Source organism: Theropithecus gelada, chromosome 19 (genome assembly GCF_003255815.1).
Source record: "Theropithecus gelada isolate Dixy chromosome 19, Tgel_1.0, whole genome shotgun sequence".
Lineage (NCBI taxonomy): Eukaryota > Metazoa > Chordata > Mammalia > Primates > Cercopithecidae > Theropithecus > Theropithecus gelada.
This window is the reverse complement of record NC_037687.1, coordinates 36,045,171-36,060,507: the sequence shown is the minus strand read 5'-3', so window position 1 is coordinate 36,060,507 and position 15,337 is coordinate 36,045,171. Positions and strand designations below refer to the sequence as shown.

The 15,337-nt window shown below is 43.9% G+C and overlaps 1 protein-coding gene across 1 annotated transcript in view; it reads right to left on the bottom strand.

Moving 5' to 3' along the window:
* LYPD5 (LY6/PLAUR domain containing 5) overlaps positions 1 to 14,211 on the bottom strand; it is a 28,251-nt gene extending 14,040 nt beyond the window's left edge. Inside the window, exon 1 of the mRNA XM_025368869.1 lies at positions 14,091 to 14,211. The gene's annotated coding sequence lies outside the window, so the exon portion shown is untranslated. The remainder of the gene's footprint in view (positions 1 to 14,090) is intronic.
* Between the last annotated feature and the right edge of the window lie 1,126 nt (positions 14,212 to 15,337).

Below are 15,337 nucleotides of genomic sequence, written 5' to 3'. Positions count from 1 at the left end.
GATCACCTGAGGTCGGGAGTTCGCGACCAGCCTGACCAACATGGAGAAACCTCGTCTCTGCTAAAAATACAAAATTAGCTGGGTACGGTGGCGCATGCCTGTAATCCTACCTACTTGGGAGGCTGAGACAGGAGAATTGCTTGAACTCGGGAGGCGGAGGTTGCAATGAGCCGAGATCGTGCCACTGCACTCCAGCCTGGGCAACAAGAGTGAAACTCCATCTCAAAAACAAACAAGCAAACAAGGCCGGGCGCGGTGGCTCACGCCTGTAATCCCAGCACTTTGGGAGGCCGAGACGGGCGGATCACGAGGTCAGGAGATCGAGACCATCCTGGCTAACACGGTGAAACCCCGTCTCTATTAAAAATACAAAAAAATTAGCCGGGCGTAGTGGCGGGCGCCTGTAGTCCCAGCTACTCGGGAGGCTGAGGCAGGAGAATGGCGTGAACCCGGGAGGCAGAGCTTGCAGTGAACCGAGATCACGCCATCGCACTCCAGCCTGGGCGACTGAGCAAGACTCTGTCTCAAAAAAAAAAAAGTTCATAAAGAATTATTAAATATCCTTTTTATTTTTATTTTATTTACAGCGAACAAGGCTCTAAATAAAAGGTGAGAGGTGAATATTTTGAATCAACTTGATGTAAGCAATGTTTCACAGATTAACTTTGAAATATAAATGACATGTGGCTGGGTGCCATGGCTCATGCCTGTAATCCCAGCACTTGGGAGGCTGAGGCAGGAGTATTGCTTGAGCCCAGGAGCTTGGGGGAAAAAAAAAAAGGATAACATGGAATAGTTGAGAAATGTGACATCATGAAAATAAAGGCAGTTTTTCTAAATTTTATTGTAAACAAATTTAAAGGTGTGAAAGTGTTGAAAAATTAGCTCACTGGCTGGGTGCAGTGGCTCATGCCTGTAATCCCAGCACTTTGGAAGGCCAAGGTGGGCAGATCAGCTGAGGTCAGGAGTTCAAGACCAGCCTGGCCAACATGGCTAAACGCTGTCTCTACTAAAAATACAAAAATTAGCTGGATATGGTGGTGGGCGCCTATAATTCCATCTACCTGGGAGGCAGAGGCAGGAGAATCGCTTGGACCCGGAAGGCAGAGGTTGTAGTGAGCAGAGATCGTGCCACTGCACTCTAGTAGATTGGGTACTCAGTAGTGGCGGTAACTTGATTAGCTTCGGTGAGTGGGAGCCTCTGCGTGGTGCCCTCCCGCAGTAATGAGTTTATGCAAGATCTGGTTGTTAAAGAGTCTGGAACCTCCACCGTCTCTCTCTTGCTCTATCTTTTGCCATGTGACACACCTGTTCCCCCTTCGTCTTCCACCATGATTGTAAGCTTCCTGAGGCCTCACCAGAAGCAGATGCTGGCACTATACTTCTTGTACAGTCTGCAAAACTGTGAGCCAAATAACTTTCTTTCCTTATAAATTACCCAGGCTCAGGTATTCCTTTATAGCAATGCAAAATGGACTAACATACAGGCATAGCTTTCATCCTTGCCACCACGGCCGCTCTGTTCATGAGACCATTGAAGCAGCATGGGACTGGCTGAGGAGATGGACAAACTTACTTTCATGGGATGAATCATCACTGTTGTTAAGAGCCTTCTTTGTGGAGGATTATTGTTTTTATTTATTTACTTTTTAAGACACAGTTTCACTCTGTTGCTCAGGCTGGAGTGCAGTGGTGCAATCTTGGCTCACTGCAACCTCCGCCTCCTGGGTTCAAGTGATTCTCTTGTCTCAGTCTCTTGAGTAGCTGGGATTACAGGTGCACACCACCATGCCCGGCTAATTTTTGTATTTTTAGCAGAGATGGGGTTTCACCATGTTGGCCAGGCTGGTCTCGAACTCCTGACCTCAAGTGATTTGCCTGCATCAGCCTCCCAAAATTCTGGGATTACAGGCATGAGCCACTGCGCCCAGCCAAGGATTATTTTTTGTAGGCATTAGGATGAGACACATACATGTACGCTTTTTGTGTGTACGCCCATGAATTTATCCACATACTTCTTCCTAGACCTACTTGCCCCTGAGCTTCCAGTCTCATTCCTTACAAGATTCTGACCAAATAGAAAGCCATGGGCCATTTCCCAGGAGCCCATGTATATCTGCACATTGGGCCACATCTCACTCCAATTTAAGTGCAGGGGCCAGGTGTGGTGGCTCAGCCTGTAATCCCAGCACTTTGTGAGCCTGAGGCAGGAGGATAGCTCGAGCCCAGGAGTTCAAAATCAATCTGGGCAACATAGGGAGACTCCACCTCTACAAAACATTTAAAACAAATTAGCTGGTGTAGTGGTGCACACCTGTAGTCCCAGCTACTGGGGAGACTGAAATGAAAAAATCACTTGAACCCAAGAGACTGAGGCTGCAGTGAGCTATGATCCTACCACTGCACTCCAGCCTGGGTAACAGAGAAAGACCTATCTCTAAGACACACAAACAGATGAAGTAAAGATCTCCAACCACAGCTCTGTACACCAGGATTTACCTTCACCACTGCCTGTAGGACCCACCTCTGAGTAGTGGTCCTATAATACGATAATTCAGGTTCAGCTTCCAAAATATATCAGTCATACTGATCCATCTATGAGCCAGACCTTTTCTTCCTTAATTTTCTACAGTAAAATCTTCATATGATGTCATGAATGTGAATTAAAGGAACAACATAGCTGCAACCAAGGCCAATGACATGAGAGTCTGAGCTGTCTGTGTAACTCTTTTGTGCCATCTAGATCTCTTACAATGAATTACTGCTGTGCCAAAATGACACTGTGATTCAGTGGGTTAGATACCCAACTCGTGACAGGTAGTTTTAGTCATATAGATACTTGATGTCCCATGGTCAAAATCACAGACTCTATTAGTACTCAGCAGCTGGTTTTCAAATTGAAAGCACTTATATGCTGCATAATAATTGGACTTACTTCAGAACCTTACGGGCTGTAATTTTGCTTTTGTATCTTGCCAGAGACTCCACATAACAGCTCCAACCATCACAGATAGAGCTGACACCATCGAAGTTGCTGATTCATGTGGCTCAGGGACAGAGAGATTGCATCACAGGCTTTACCTGCTGTAGAGCTCTCACCTGCTTTGAAACTCAGCAGCCTTCAAGTTTATCTGAAAAATGAGTCAGAACAATATTCCAGGCCAGGCATGATGGCTCACACCTGTAATTCCAGTACTTTGGGAGGCCAAAGTGGGGGGATTGCTTGAAGCTGGAGTTTGAGGTCAGCCTGGGCAATAGAGTGAGAACCTATTTCTAAAAAAAAAAAAAAAAAGAAAAAGAAAAAGCAGTTTGAGACCAGTGTGGGCAACACAGGGAGACCCCTTCTTCACAAAAAATTTAAAAACTAGCTGGGCACGGTGGCATGTGCCTGTAGTCCCAGTTACTCGGGAGGCTGAGGTGGGAGGATCTACTTGAGCCAGGGAGGTCAAGGTTGCAGTGAGCTGTGATCGTGCCACTGCACTCCAGCCTGGGCAATAGAGCGAGACCCTGTCTAAAATGAAAACAAAACCAAAAACCAGCTATAAAACACACCTAGAACTATTTAAAAAAGAGAAAGAACACTATTCTGAAGTGTGATTTATATATGAATCATATAAATCTATATATTATACATATGCACACATCTATATACACCCATCTATTATTTTACTTTTAATTTAATTTTATTTTATTTTTGAGACAGAGTTTCACTTTGTCACCCAGGCTGGAGTGCAGTGGCGTGATCTCAGCTTACCGCAATCTCTACTTCCTGACTTCAAGCGATTCCCCTGCCTCAGCCTCCTGAGTAGCTGGGACTAAGGGCATGTACCACCATACCTAATTTTTGTATTTTTAGTAGAGAGGGGGTTTCGCCATGTTGGCCAGGCTGGTCTCGAACTCCTAACCTCAAGTGATCCACCCGCCTTGACCTCCCAAACTACTGGGATTCTAGGCGTGAGCCACCACGCCCCACCCTATCTATCGATCGATCAATCGATCTATCTATCTATCTATCATCTATCATTTATCATATATCTATCGCTTTCAAATGTCAAAGAGCCCTACCAAATTATGTGCCTCTTTATCAGTTTAGGAAGTGTGAGTTGTAATAACTTATTCTTTACCTTAAGGGAGATATTATGGCATGTCCCAGATGATTGGACTTCTAAAATCTTCATTGATGTGGTAGGTTAGTGAACTTTCATGAGGTTTATCTCCCTCTTTCTGTCACTCATTTGCATTACTATGGTTTCTACAGTGATTGCCACTTCCTGATCACCAGGTCCAATTAGATGATGTTATTGGTGGAATGAACCAGTGCTATGTTCTTCAGAATGTAAAGATGATCAAGGCCTCTGTGGACTACAACATAATGGAGATTAGGAGGGTTATCAGGAACCTGGGGCAAGATAGTGCTGCAGTCCTTACCATGCACACATGAATGGCTTTTGATTCTCCTAAATGTCAGAGATCAAGTAAAATACATTTGTCAGATCACTAAGCACATACTAAGAACCAAAAACTAGGTTGGTCAACTCCAGTAAAGATGTCACATTTGACACAGCAGCTGAAATTGGAGCTGCTATTTGTTTACATTTAAAGTAGTCACTATAAATTAGCTTTGGCCACATAATCAGTGATATGGTTTGACTGTGTCCCCACTCAAGTCTCATCTTGAATTGTAGCTCCCATAATTCCCACATGTTGGGGGAGGGACCCGGTGGGAGATAACTGAATCATGGGGTGGGGGATTCCCCCATGCTGTTCTCATGATAGTGAATAAGTATCATGAGAGCTGATGGTTTTATAAGGGGAAACCCTTTTTGCTTGGCTATCACTCTGTCTTTGCTGGCTGCCATGTAAGACATCCCTTTGCTCTCTCTTGCTCTTCTGCCATGATTGTGAGGCCTCCCCAGGCATGTGGAACTATAAGTCCATTAAACCTGTCTTTCTTTATCAGTTACCCAGTCTCGGGTATGTCTTTATCAGCGGTGTGAAAAAGAACTAATACAATCAGTAACCCCAAAACTTAGAGGCTTGAAATTACAAATATTATTTCTCACAATTCTGGGGGCTTTATGAGCATTGCTTTTGCTCTGGGCTGGTTTGGCTGCAGCTGGATAGTATAGTCAGGCCTCACTCAAATTTCTAATGGTTGGTTGGTTATTGTCAGGCAGGTGGGTATGAGGATAACTTGGCCTTATGTTTCTCATCATCCCTCAGTCTAGTTCAGGCTTGCTTGAACTCATGGGAGCTGGGTTCAAAATGCAACAAGAAAGCGATTTCCATTCAGTGAGCATTTTTCTTTTTTCTTTTTTTTTTTTGAGACGGAGTCTCACTCTGTCACCCAGGCTGGAGTGCAGTGGCCGGATCTCAGCTCACTGCAAGCTCCGCCTCCCGGGTTCAAGTGATTCTCCTGCCTCAGCCTCCCGAGTAGCTGGGACAACAGGCGCCCACCACCTCGCCCGGCTAGTTTTTTGTATTTTTTAGTAGAGATGGGGTTTCACTGTGTTAGCCAGGATGGTCTCAATCTCCTGTCCTTGTGATCCGCCCATCTCGGCCTCCCAAAGTGCTGGGATTACAGGCTTGAGCCACCACGCCCAGCCCAGTGAGCATTTTTCAAACCTCTATACATGTCACATTTACTAATGTCTCCAAGAAAATCAAACGTACATGCCCAGATTCAAGGAGTGGAGAAACTGACTCCACCTTTGAAGGGAAGACCTGCAAAGTCATGTTGCAAAGAATATACACACAGGAATGGGAAGAATTTGTGGATTTTTTTTTTCAATCTACCACATCCACTAGCTTCAGTCATGCAGGTTTCTTGCAGGGGCCAAGTGAAATGAATGGGGATATGATAGGGACAAAGAATCCTGCATCCTCTTACTTTTTGATGATGACGCAATCTCTGTAATTCCTCCCACAACACAGTATTGAGTTTGAAGGGTTTCCATTTGGCCCTTTATACCATAAGGACTCTTTTTTTTTTTTTTTTTGAGACGGAGTCTCACTCTGTCGCCAGGCTGGAGTGCAGTGGCGTGATCTCAGCTCACTGCAATCTCTGCCTCCTGGGTTCAAGCTATTCCCCCGCCTCAGCCTCCCAAGGAGCTTGGATTACAGGTGTGCACCACCACACTTGACTAATTTTTTGTATTTTTAGTAGAGACGAGGTTTCACCTTTTTGGCCAGGATGGTCTCAATCTCCTGGCCACGTGATCCACCCGCCTCGGCCTCCCAAAGTACTGGGATTACAGGCATGAGTCACCGTGCCTGGCCCGTAAAGACTCTTACTTCACAAGTTAGGAAGCCACTATAATAGGTTCTACCAGAAGATGAGCATATCTATCCCAAATATATGTTAAAGGGTAGAGGAAAACAACCATAGGGTGAGTTCATGGACTCACCGAACTCACTGTGAGATCAGACTTGGGCCAAACGTGGATAAGTAACAAGCTTAAAATCCTATCACAAGGATCTTGAGGGTCTCTCCTGGAAACACTCCTCTTAGCTTACATTCCCTACAGGGAGGACCCTAAGAAGTTTCTGTGCTATTATTTTATCAGCAGGTACAATTCCAGGGAGGCAGGAGCGAGGGAAAAGTATAGTGTGGTAGGGAAGGAGAGAACACTTGTATGAAGGTCTTACTGAGCTGGCCACTGCTTGCTATCACGTGTAATTAATGTTTAATTTTGTATTTTAAGACCATCTAGCTGAGGAGAAGAAGGGAGGTGAATTCATCCACTGGCTCCTATTACCTATTCATGAAAGGTTTGTCCCACAGACTATTAACTCCACTGTACTTCCAGGTCGCGTGTGAATAGTTCAATGGGTTCTGTAACCTCTCACGCATCAGCATCAACAGGAAAGCCCTAGGGCTTCAGACAAGTGGTGTCCATTGCAGGCATGAGGTCAGGCTCTGTTGCTGCTTGTGCCCATGAAGAGTTGTTCCAAGTTCATGCAGGGATGTTGCTGTAGCAGTGAGACAAGAGAAACAAGTTTCCAGAGGCCCCAGGCACAGGTGAGGCTGAGAGGATCTGAAGTGACACATACGATGTGTCTGAACTCTTTCCTAATTCAACTCCTGCATGCAATTATCTGAGCCTGGTGATGATTAGAATTTAAATTCTAAACTACTGATGCTGTATCATTAATGACAAATTGTCTATTATTAAAAGTTTCTGTCTCCTCTTGTCAATTCTTTAAGTTACAGCTTTCTAGGAAATTGACCATTTCATCTCTTTTCAGATTTATTCTAATTCAAAACATATTTTCTATTCTTGTGTAGTCTTTTTCTTTCTTAATATTATTTGTGCCTGTTCTCTTTTTTATTCATCTTTTAAAATAATCTATTTTTTAATGAACTCAGAAGTGGATCACTTCAAATAAGCAGTTGTTGGCATTTAGCCTCTATTGTATCAGTGTTTTCTATTTCTTTAATTTGTGCTTATTGCTGACTTCATCCAACTTTCTTTGTGTTTATTGTTATTCTGTTTTCTAACTTCAAGTTGGACATAGCCTTCCTTCTTTTCATTTTTCCTGTCTTCCTTTTCTTTGAGATGGAGTTTGCTCTGGTTGCCCAGGCTGGAATATAATGGCATGGTCTCAGCTCACTGCAACCTCCGCCCCCAGGGTTCAAGCAATTCTCCTGCCTCAGACTCCTGAGTGGTCTAGGGGATTAGTGATTATTAGTTCTAGTGGGTTACAGTGACCGGTAGAACAGGAGGGATTGGCTTCCTCTTTTTTGAAGGTGAACCGGATCTTTTCTGTCCTTTTTCTAAGCAGCCTAAATAACACGTAGCCAATAGGCACAATTTTCGTTGGCCTCTAACTCATGACCCACTAATCCCCTAGACCCCCGTTGGAAAAAAGGAGAACGTGTAACCCTGGAGATCGATGGGTCAGGGTTAACCCCCAAGCTGCCATTTTAGTTCAAGGGGAGGTCCACAGGCGCTCTCCCAAACCAGTGTTTCAAACTTTATGATGAGCTGAATCTGCCAGCACCAGAGCTTCCAAAAAAGACAAAGAACTTCTTTCTGCAGTTAGCAGAAAGTGTAGCTCATTTCCTCAATGTTACTTTCTGATATGTACGTGAGGGAACTACTATGGGAGACTGATGACCTTGGGAAGCCTGAGAGTTGGTGCCCACTGATCCAGTTCCTGACACAATTCCAGTTCAGAAGGCCCAAACTAGCAACCTCTGGGTCCTAAAAACTTCAATTATTGGACACTACTGTGTAGCTAGAGAAGGAAAAGACTTCACCATCCCTGTAGGAAAGCTCAGTTGTCTAGGACAGAAGTTGTACAACAGCACAACAAGGACAGTCACTTGGTGGGGTCTAAACCATACTGAAAATAATCCATTTAGTAAATTTTCTAAATTACAGACTGCCAAGGCTCATCCAGAATCTCATCGAGACTGGATGGCTCCCGCTGGACTATACTAGGTATGTGGGCACACAGCCTATACTCAGTTACCTGATCAATGGGCAGGTAGTTGTGTCATTGGCACCATGAAGCCATCCTTTTTTCTTTTTCTTTTTTTTTTTTTTGAGGCGGAGTCTCGCTCTGTCGCCCAGGCTGGAGTGCAGTGGCCGGATCTCAGCTCACTGCAAGCTCCGCCTCCTGGGTTTACGCCATTCTCCTGCCTCAGCCTCCCGAGTAGCTGGTACTACAGGCGCCCGCCACCTCGCCCGGCTAGTTTTTTGTATTTTTAGTAGAGACGGGGTTTCACCGTGTTAGCCAGGCTGGTCTTGATCTCCTGACCTCGTGATCCGCCCGTCTCGGCCTCCCAAAGTGCTGGGATTACAGGCTTGAGCCACCGCGCCCGGCCAGCCATCCTTTTTTCTACTGCCCATAAAGACAGGTGAGCTCCTAGGTTTCCCTGTCTATGCCTCCCGGGAAAAGAGAAGCACAGCTATATGAAATTGGAAAGATGATGAGTGGCCCCCTGAGAGGGTCATACAGTACTATGGGCTTGCCACATGGGCACAAGACGGCTCACAGGGATACCAAATCCCCATCCACATGCTCAATTGGATCATACGGTTGCAGGCCGTCTTACAAATAATCACTAATGAAACTCGTAGAGCTTTGACTGTTTTAGTCCGGCAGGAAACCAAATGAGAAATGCCACCTATCAGAATAGACTGGCCTTAGACTATTTGCTGGCAGCTGAAAGAGAAGTCTGTGGAAAATTTAACTTAACCAATTGCTGTCTACAAATAGATGATTAAGGACAGGTGGTCAAAAATATAGTCAGGGATGGCCAGGCGCGGTGGCTCACTCCTTTGAGTGATCCCAGCACTTTGGGAGGCCGAGATGGGCGGATTATGAGGTAAGGAGATCGAGACCATCCTGGCTAACACGGTGAAACCCCATCTCTAGTAAAAATACAAAAAAAATTAGTTGGGCGTTGTGGCGGGCGCCTGTGGTCCCAGCTACTCAGGAGGCTGAGGCAGGAGAATGGCGTGAACCCAGGAGGTGGAGGTTGCAGTGAGCCGAGATCACGCCACTGCACTCCAGCCTGGGTGATAGAGCGAGACTTCGTCTCAAAAAAAAAAAAAAAAAAAAAAATTGCTGGGATTACAGGTGTGAGCCACTGTGCCTGGCTCCAATGACCCTATTTCTAAATAAGCTTATATTATAAAGGCCTGGGGAGTGGTCTTCAACACATGAATTTTGAGGGGACACAATTCAACCCTTAACAATAACCTTTTAAAAAGACCAAGAAAAAACAGAATGAAAAATGAAAAATAAACTCCATATAAGACTTTTGCTTTAGTTTAGGATGTATAATGACACAAAAGACCTTCTACCCCGTTGTAAAAATAAGAAAAATCTGGACAAAATAAAAGTCACACTTTTCTATGAAGTTAGATAGAAGTGGTAGAGGCAAATTAGCCTTAAGGAACTGAATTCCAAGATAAATGAGTCCTTCACAGGGATACAGCTAACATATCTGGGGCTGGACACTTGATCTGTGTATCTCTGATAGGCTGGTTATAGACAGAGAAGTTTTTGTAGGATTAACAAGAAAATAAGTTGATATTTGGATTGTAGTGTGGGCTGGTGGGATAGATCAGGTTCTGGATGAGCCCCAGACTTAAACACAGATCACTCAGGCAATCTGTGTTTATGTTGCTCAGGCTGCTTTTGAACTCCTGACCTCAAGTGATCTGCCCACCTTGGCCTCCCAAAGTGCTGGGATTACAGGTGTGAGCCACCACGCCTGGTGTGTTCACCAACTCAGAAGCTTGCTGAACCCCATCATTCAAGGTTTTTATGGAGGTTTCATTATGTAGAAAGGAGTGATTATAGCACTGGCCATCGGTGACCGAACTCAGTCTCCAGCCCTTCTCCCCTCCCCAAGTTGGAGTTGGGTGAGGCTTAAAGTTCTGACCCTTTGATCATATGGTTGGTTTTTCTGGTGACCAGACTCCAACCCGAAGTTATCCAGGCCCCTCTTATCCCCTCAACATGAGTCATCTCACTAGCATACAAAAGATAGTAAGTTCCAAGCTGAGTTTTAATAGCTTTACACCAGAACTAGGGCTTAAGACTAAATATATATATGTGTATATATATACATATATATATGTATATATATGGCTCTCTCTATATATATATATATACACACATACACACACACACACACACATATATATATATATTTGGCTGCCTCACAGTTTGTCATTAATTCTTTCAGAAATAGAAAGCTATTTCCAAATTTAAAAAAATAACAGAATTGTGGGGGAAGACTTTTCTTACAGTCATTAAGTGTGAGCAAATACATTGTACTGTGGATGGAAAATCATTTGACTGGTTAACACCTCTAAGTTCTTGACATTCATTAATGCAACTGGACATTTCACCGTCAAGATTTGCTATGAATAGCCTGATTCTGGTAAGATGGGATGAGGAATATATGCAAACACAGAATACTGTGTGGTACACTGGATACTTAATACCTGTGGTTATATTCTCCCCTTATTCATTGAATATTCAACTAAAATATCACTTTGAATATATAATCCTCACAAAATAGCCAATGAAATACTTAGTAGATGTTATTCATATATAATTACATTTTTTTCTTGGTCATTATTATTATTTTAAATTTATTTTAAAAATCTGTAGAGATGGGGGTCTCACTGTGTTGCCAAGGGTGGTCTTAAACTCCTGGGCTCCAGTGATCCTCCCACCTTAGCTTCCCAAAGTGCTGGGATTACAGGTGTGAGCCACTGTGCCTGGCCATCTTGGTTATTAATAATCATAATTTTGAATATCATTTAATGTTATGTCATATCCATTTTTTATTAGCCATATAATGTTCCATCCACGGATATAATACAATAATAACTGCTCAGTCTTATGTCACAGTTATACATGACAAAGTCATACAAACCGCACTCATACTTGTGAAAGTTGATCACAGGAATTGGGTCATTATTGTTATACCCAACTAAAACAGAGTAGAAAAGCCAGAGGGAAAAAGCACTCAGGGCATGTAACATTGCTGCAAGAATGTAATTCTCTGCAAGCCTGGCTGCTGAAGCAGTCCGCTGCAACCTATAACCTGTTTTATCTAATAGAGTCACAGCCTCCAGTGACTCTAATAGTTTTACTCACTGCTATCACTTATCAATCAAAACTTGCCAGCTCCCCCAAATTTTACTAGTGCCAGTGAACTTTCTCAAAGAGCAATACATAACATTTCTCTTTTTCTTTTTTTTTTCAGATGCAGTCTTGCTCTGCCACCCAGGCTGGAGTACGTTGGTGAAATCTCAGCTCACTGCAACCTCTGCCCCCTGGGTTCAAGCAATTCTTGTGCCTCAGCCTCCCAAGTAGATGGGACTACAGGCATGCACCACCATGCCTGGCTAATTTTTGTATTTTTAGTAGAGATGGGGTTTCACCATATAGCCAGGCTGGTCTCGAACTCCTGACCTCAAGTGATTTGCTCGCCTCTGCCTCCCAAAGTGCTGGGATTACAGGTGTGAGCCACTGCGCCCATCCACATTTCTCTTTTTAAAAATAAAACCTCTAACCTTTTCTTTGTTCTTTGGACATACCAAAGACCCCCTGGTCTGCATGTATACCCCAATGCAATTCTTTCTACCCAAATAAATTGTTTTAATTTCAGACATTAGTCTATATTTTGACTTTGACATACTAAAAGATACATATTCAGTAAGTCACAAAGCACCTCACATGTCAGTCATAGCCTCATCACCATTCAATCTGTCATAGACATATGCCCAGATCCTGTCATATCCACTCTCTCTCTCTCTTTCAAACGTATATCTGTCACAAACCACAGAGACATATCTTTGCCCTGATAATCATACAGACACCTACATGTACTCCATGTCTGTAACACACAAATCCACTTCAGACCTGTCACTCGTATGCATGCAATATGTTATGTACAGTCACAAAGACTCACTCGGGAATTGTCATGTGCAAAGGTACTCACACATAAGTGTGTCAGCATAGTCCCAGAGACACATATGCTGACTAGTCAGATGCTCAAAGACACACACACATACAGAATTCTCTTTCTTACACACATACAGACACACACAGAAAGCTAGCCCCAGCTTGCCTAAAGATGCCCTCACACATAGTATTTGTCAAACCGTGTGTACCATGATTCACACGTACATAAGTACTGTCACATAGTCATGTAAATACATTTTGGCCCTGTCACTTCCAAAGACACACACAAAACATGCACATACAAAAGTCTTCTACATAACGTCACAGACACATCTGGCCCTGTAACATGCACAGGTGCTAACCTTTCACATACTTTTCATATACTGTCATATCCATACAAGCTACCACCCAACAAACATGCACAATGCCTGTCACACACGGTCACAGAGACATATCCTGACTTGTCACACGCATAGGTCACGCACACACACACACTCATACCACATAGTCACAGAGACATACCTGAGACCTGTCACATACCATAGGACACATTACACCATCATAAAACCCCACTCCAGCTGTCACTCTACACACAAACCCACACACTTGTGTCACAGTCACAGATTTAACCCAGTCCTGCCATACACCACTTTCTTCTCTTTTGCACATACACACAGTTCGTCACAGAGTCACAGAGAAACACACCTGCTCTGTCATGAGCACACATGCAGTCATGACGACATACCCTGGCCATTTCATGTGCACAGATGCACACACACACACCCCATTCCATGTGTCACACAAGACATCCCAGCCCTGGCATGTGCACTCTCATGCAGATGCAACGTCACCATTCGCACTGTAGGGCACATCCCTGGCTCTATCACGCACATAATATTGCACACACCCCCTACACCATGTCTGTCACTGCCATGGATGGTCCATCGCACGCAGCCAGGGAGACGTCCGACCTCGTTTTGCCCACCTCTGTTGGGAAAAGGGCTTGGGGATGCCTGCATAAACTGGCCATAAAAATATGGGACAATAAGTTGTGGAAAGCCACAAGAGGCCTCTGAGGAGGAAAGCCTCCTAATTGCTATTATGTTCCCATGCTCAGAGCAAGACCTGCTCTCTTATCTGTAAACACTGTGTTCAAGGAGAAAGGCACTCCTTTGAAGCACTGGAATGTGGCCAGATACGCCGGCTCCTAGTTAAGCCCACTCCCCACAGCTGCTCTCCGGTAAGTTAAAGAATAAATCAGTAGTTAAGTTTATGCTGCTTCAGCACAAAGACCATTTACCTAAACCGTCATTGCTATAGATTAGGTGTATGACACACCGCCCCCCTTTCACCGTTTCACCCCTGAACATCTGCTTCTTAGATCTAAGTGACTGTATTCAATAAATAGTGTGGAGACCAGAGCTTGGCGCCTTTGCAGCCTCTGATTTGCTCTAGCTCCCTGGTTCCCACCTTCACGAACTCTTAACCTGTCTCTTCTCATGCCTTTGTTACCACCGAACATCGGGTACCCTACGGGTGGTGTTGAGGCTGGTCCCCCACACACCCCTCTCCCTCAATTCTTTATACCCAGCCACACTGTCACCTTCTTCAGCGGCTCGCATTCACCTCAGTGCCTCTCCCATTCTCACCTGCACTGCCGACTGGAGTAGGAGTTCGCAACGGCCTCTGCGCCTCGTCCTGCTTCGACGTCTCCTTCCGCAACTACTTGCTTACACGCGGAGCCCAAGAATCACTAGGATGCGCAAAGCGCCTCAGGGGCCCACGCTCATTCGGCCCGGTGGCCTGTGGGAATTGTAGTCCAGGGCCGGAAACTCAGGAGACGCCGGAAACCCAAGTGCCTTGGGACGGCACGGCCCAGGGGTTTCTGGAAGTTGTAACCTGTGCTCCGAGTGCGAGTGCGCAGGCGCAGGAACGCTTCTGGGGAATCCCTTTAGCAGGGAGCCTATATTGAAAAGTGCGTGGGGTGGTGAGAGGCAATAAATTGGTAACGGAAACAGATGACATACTTCGTTTTCAGTTATCAAATTTCAAAAACTAAAAATGTAGATGGTACACAATATTGTTGAGAATGTGGGGAAATGAGAGCTTTCACACAAAGTGGGTGGAAATGACTACAGCTCTTTTACAGTTTTGTGTAGTAGCATTTACAAAGTGTGAAAGCAAACCCCTAAGCAACCAGCATTTTTACGTACAAGTATCTAGCCTACGAAAATGCTGGCATGAAAGACAAAGATGTGGGTACAGTAATGCTTACCAAAGCCATGTTTGTAATACTGAAGAATTCAGTTCGTAATACTGAAGAACCTCAATGTTCGTTTTTTGAGACATTGTTAGTCTGTGCTGGCCAATATGATAGCTATTTGTGGCTATTTAAAATTAAATTTATTGAAATTAAATAAAATTCAAAATTCAGTTTCTTACTCACACTAGCCGTGTTTCAAAGGCTCATTAGCCAAGACAGCTAGTGGCTACTGTATTGGACAAGAGGGATATAAACATTTCTAATATCACAGAAAGTTACATTGAACAGTGCTGGGTTAGGTAATAATTCAACGTTAAAAAGAATTAAATCTATAACTGACATGAAATGAAATAGAAGAATGTGTTGAAGTGGAAATGGCAAATGGCAGAATTATATAGATAACATGATCCCATTTCTGTGCAAAATAGCTGTGTCTTTATACATACATTCAGTGTACAGAAAAATCTGGAAGAATACCTGAAAATATTAACTTTGGTCATTTCTGTAGATAGGGAATGAGTAGGGGGACACTTTCATTTCTGACATTATTTATCATCAGTTGTTTGAATATTACAAACTACAACAATTAACTGAATATTGCTAAATCCAAATAAATATTTTTATTACTTATTT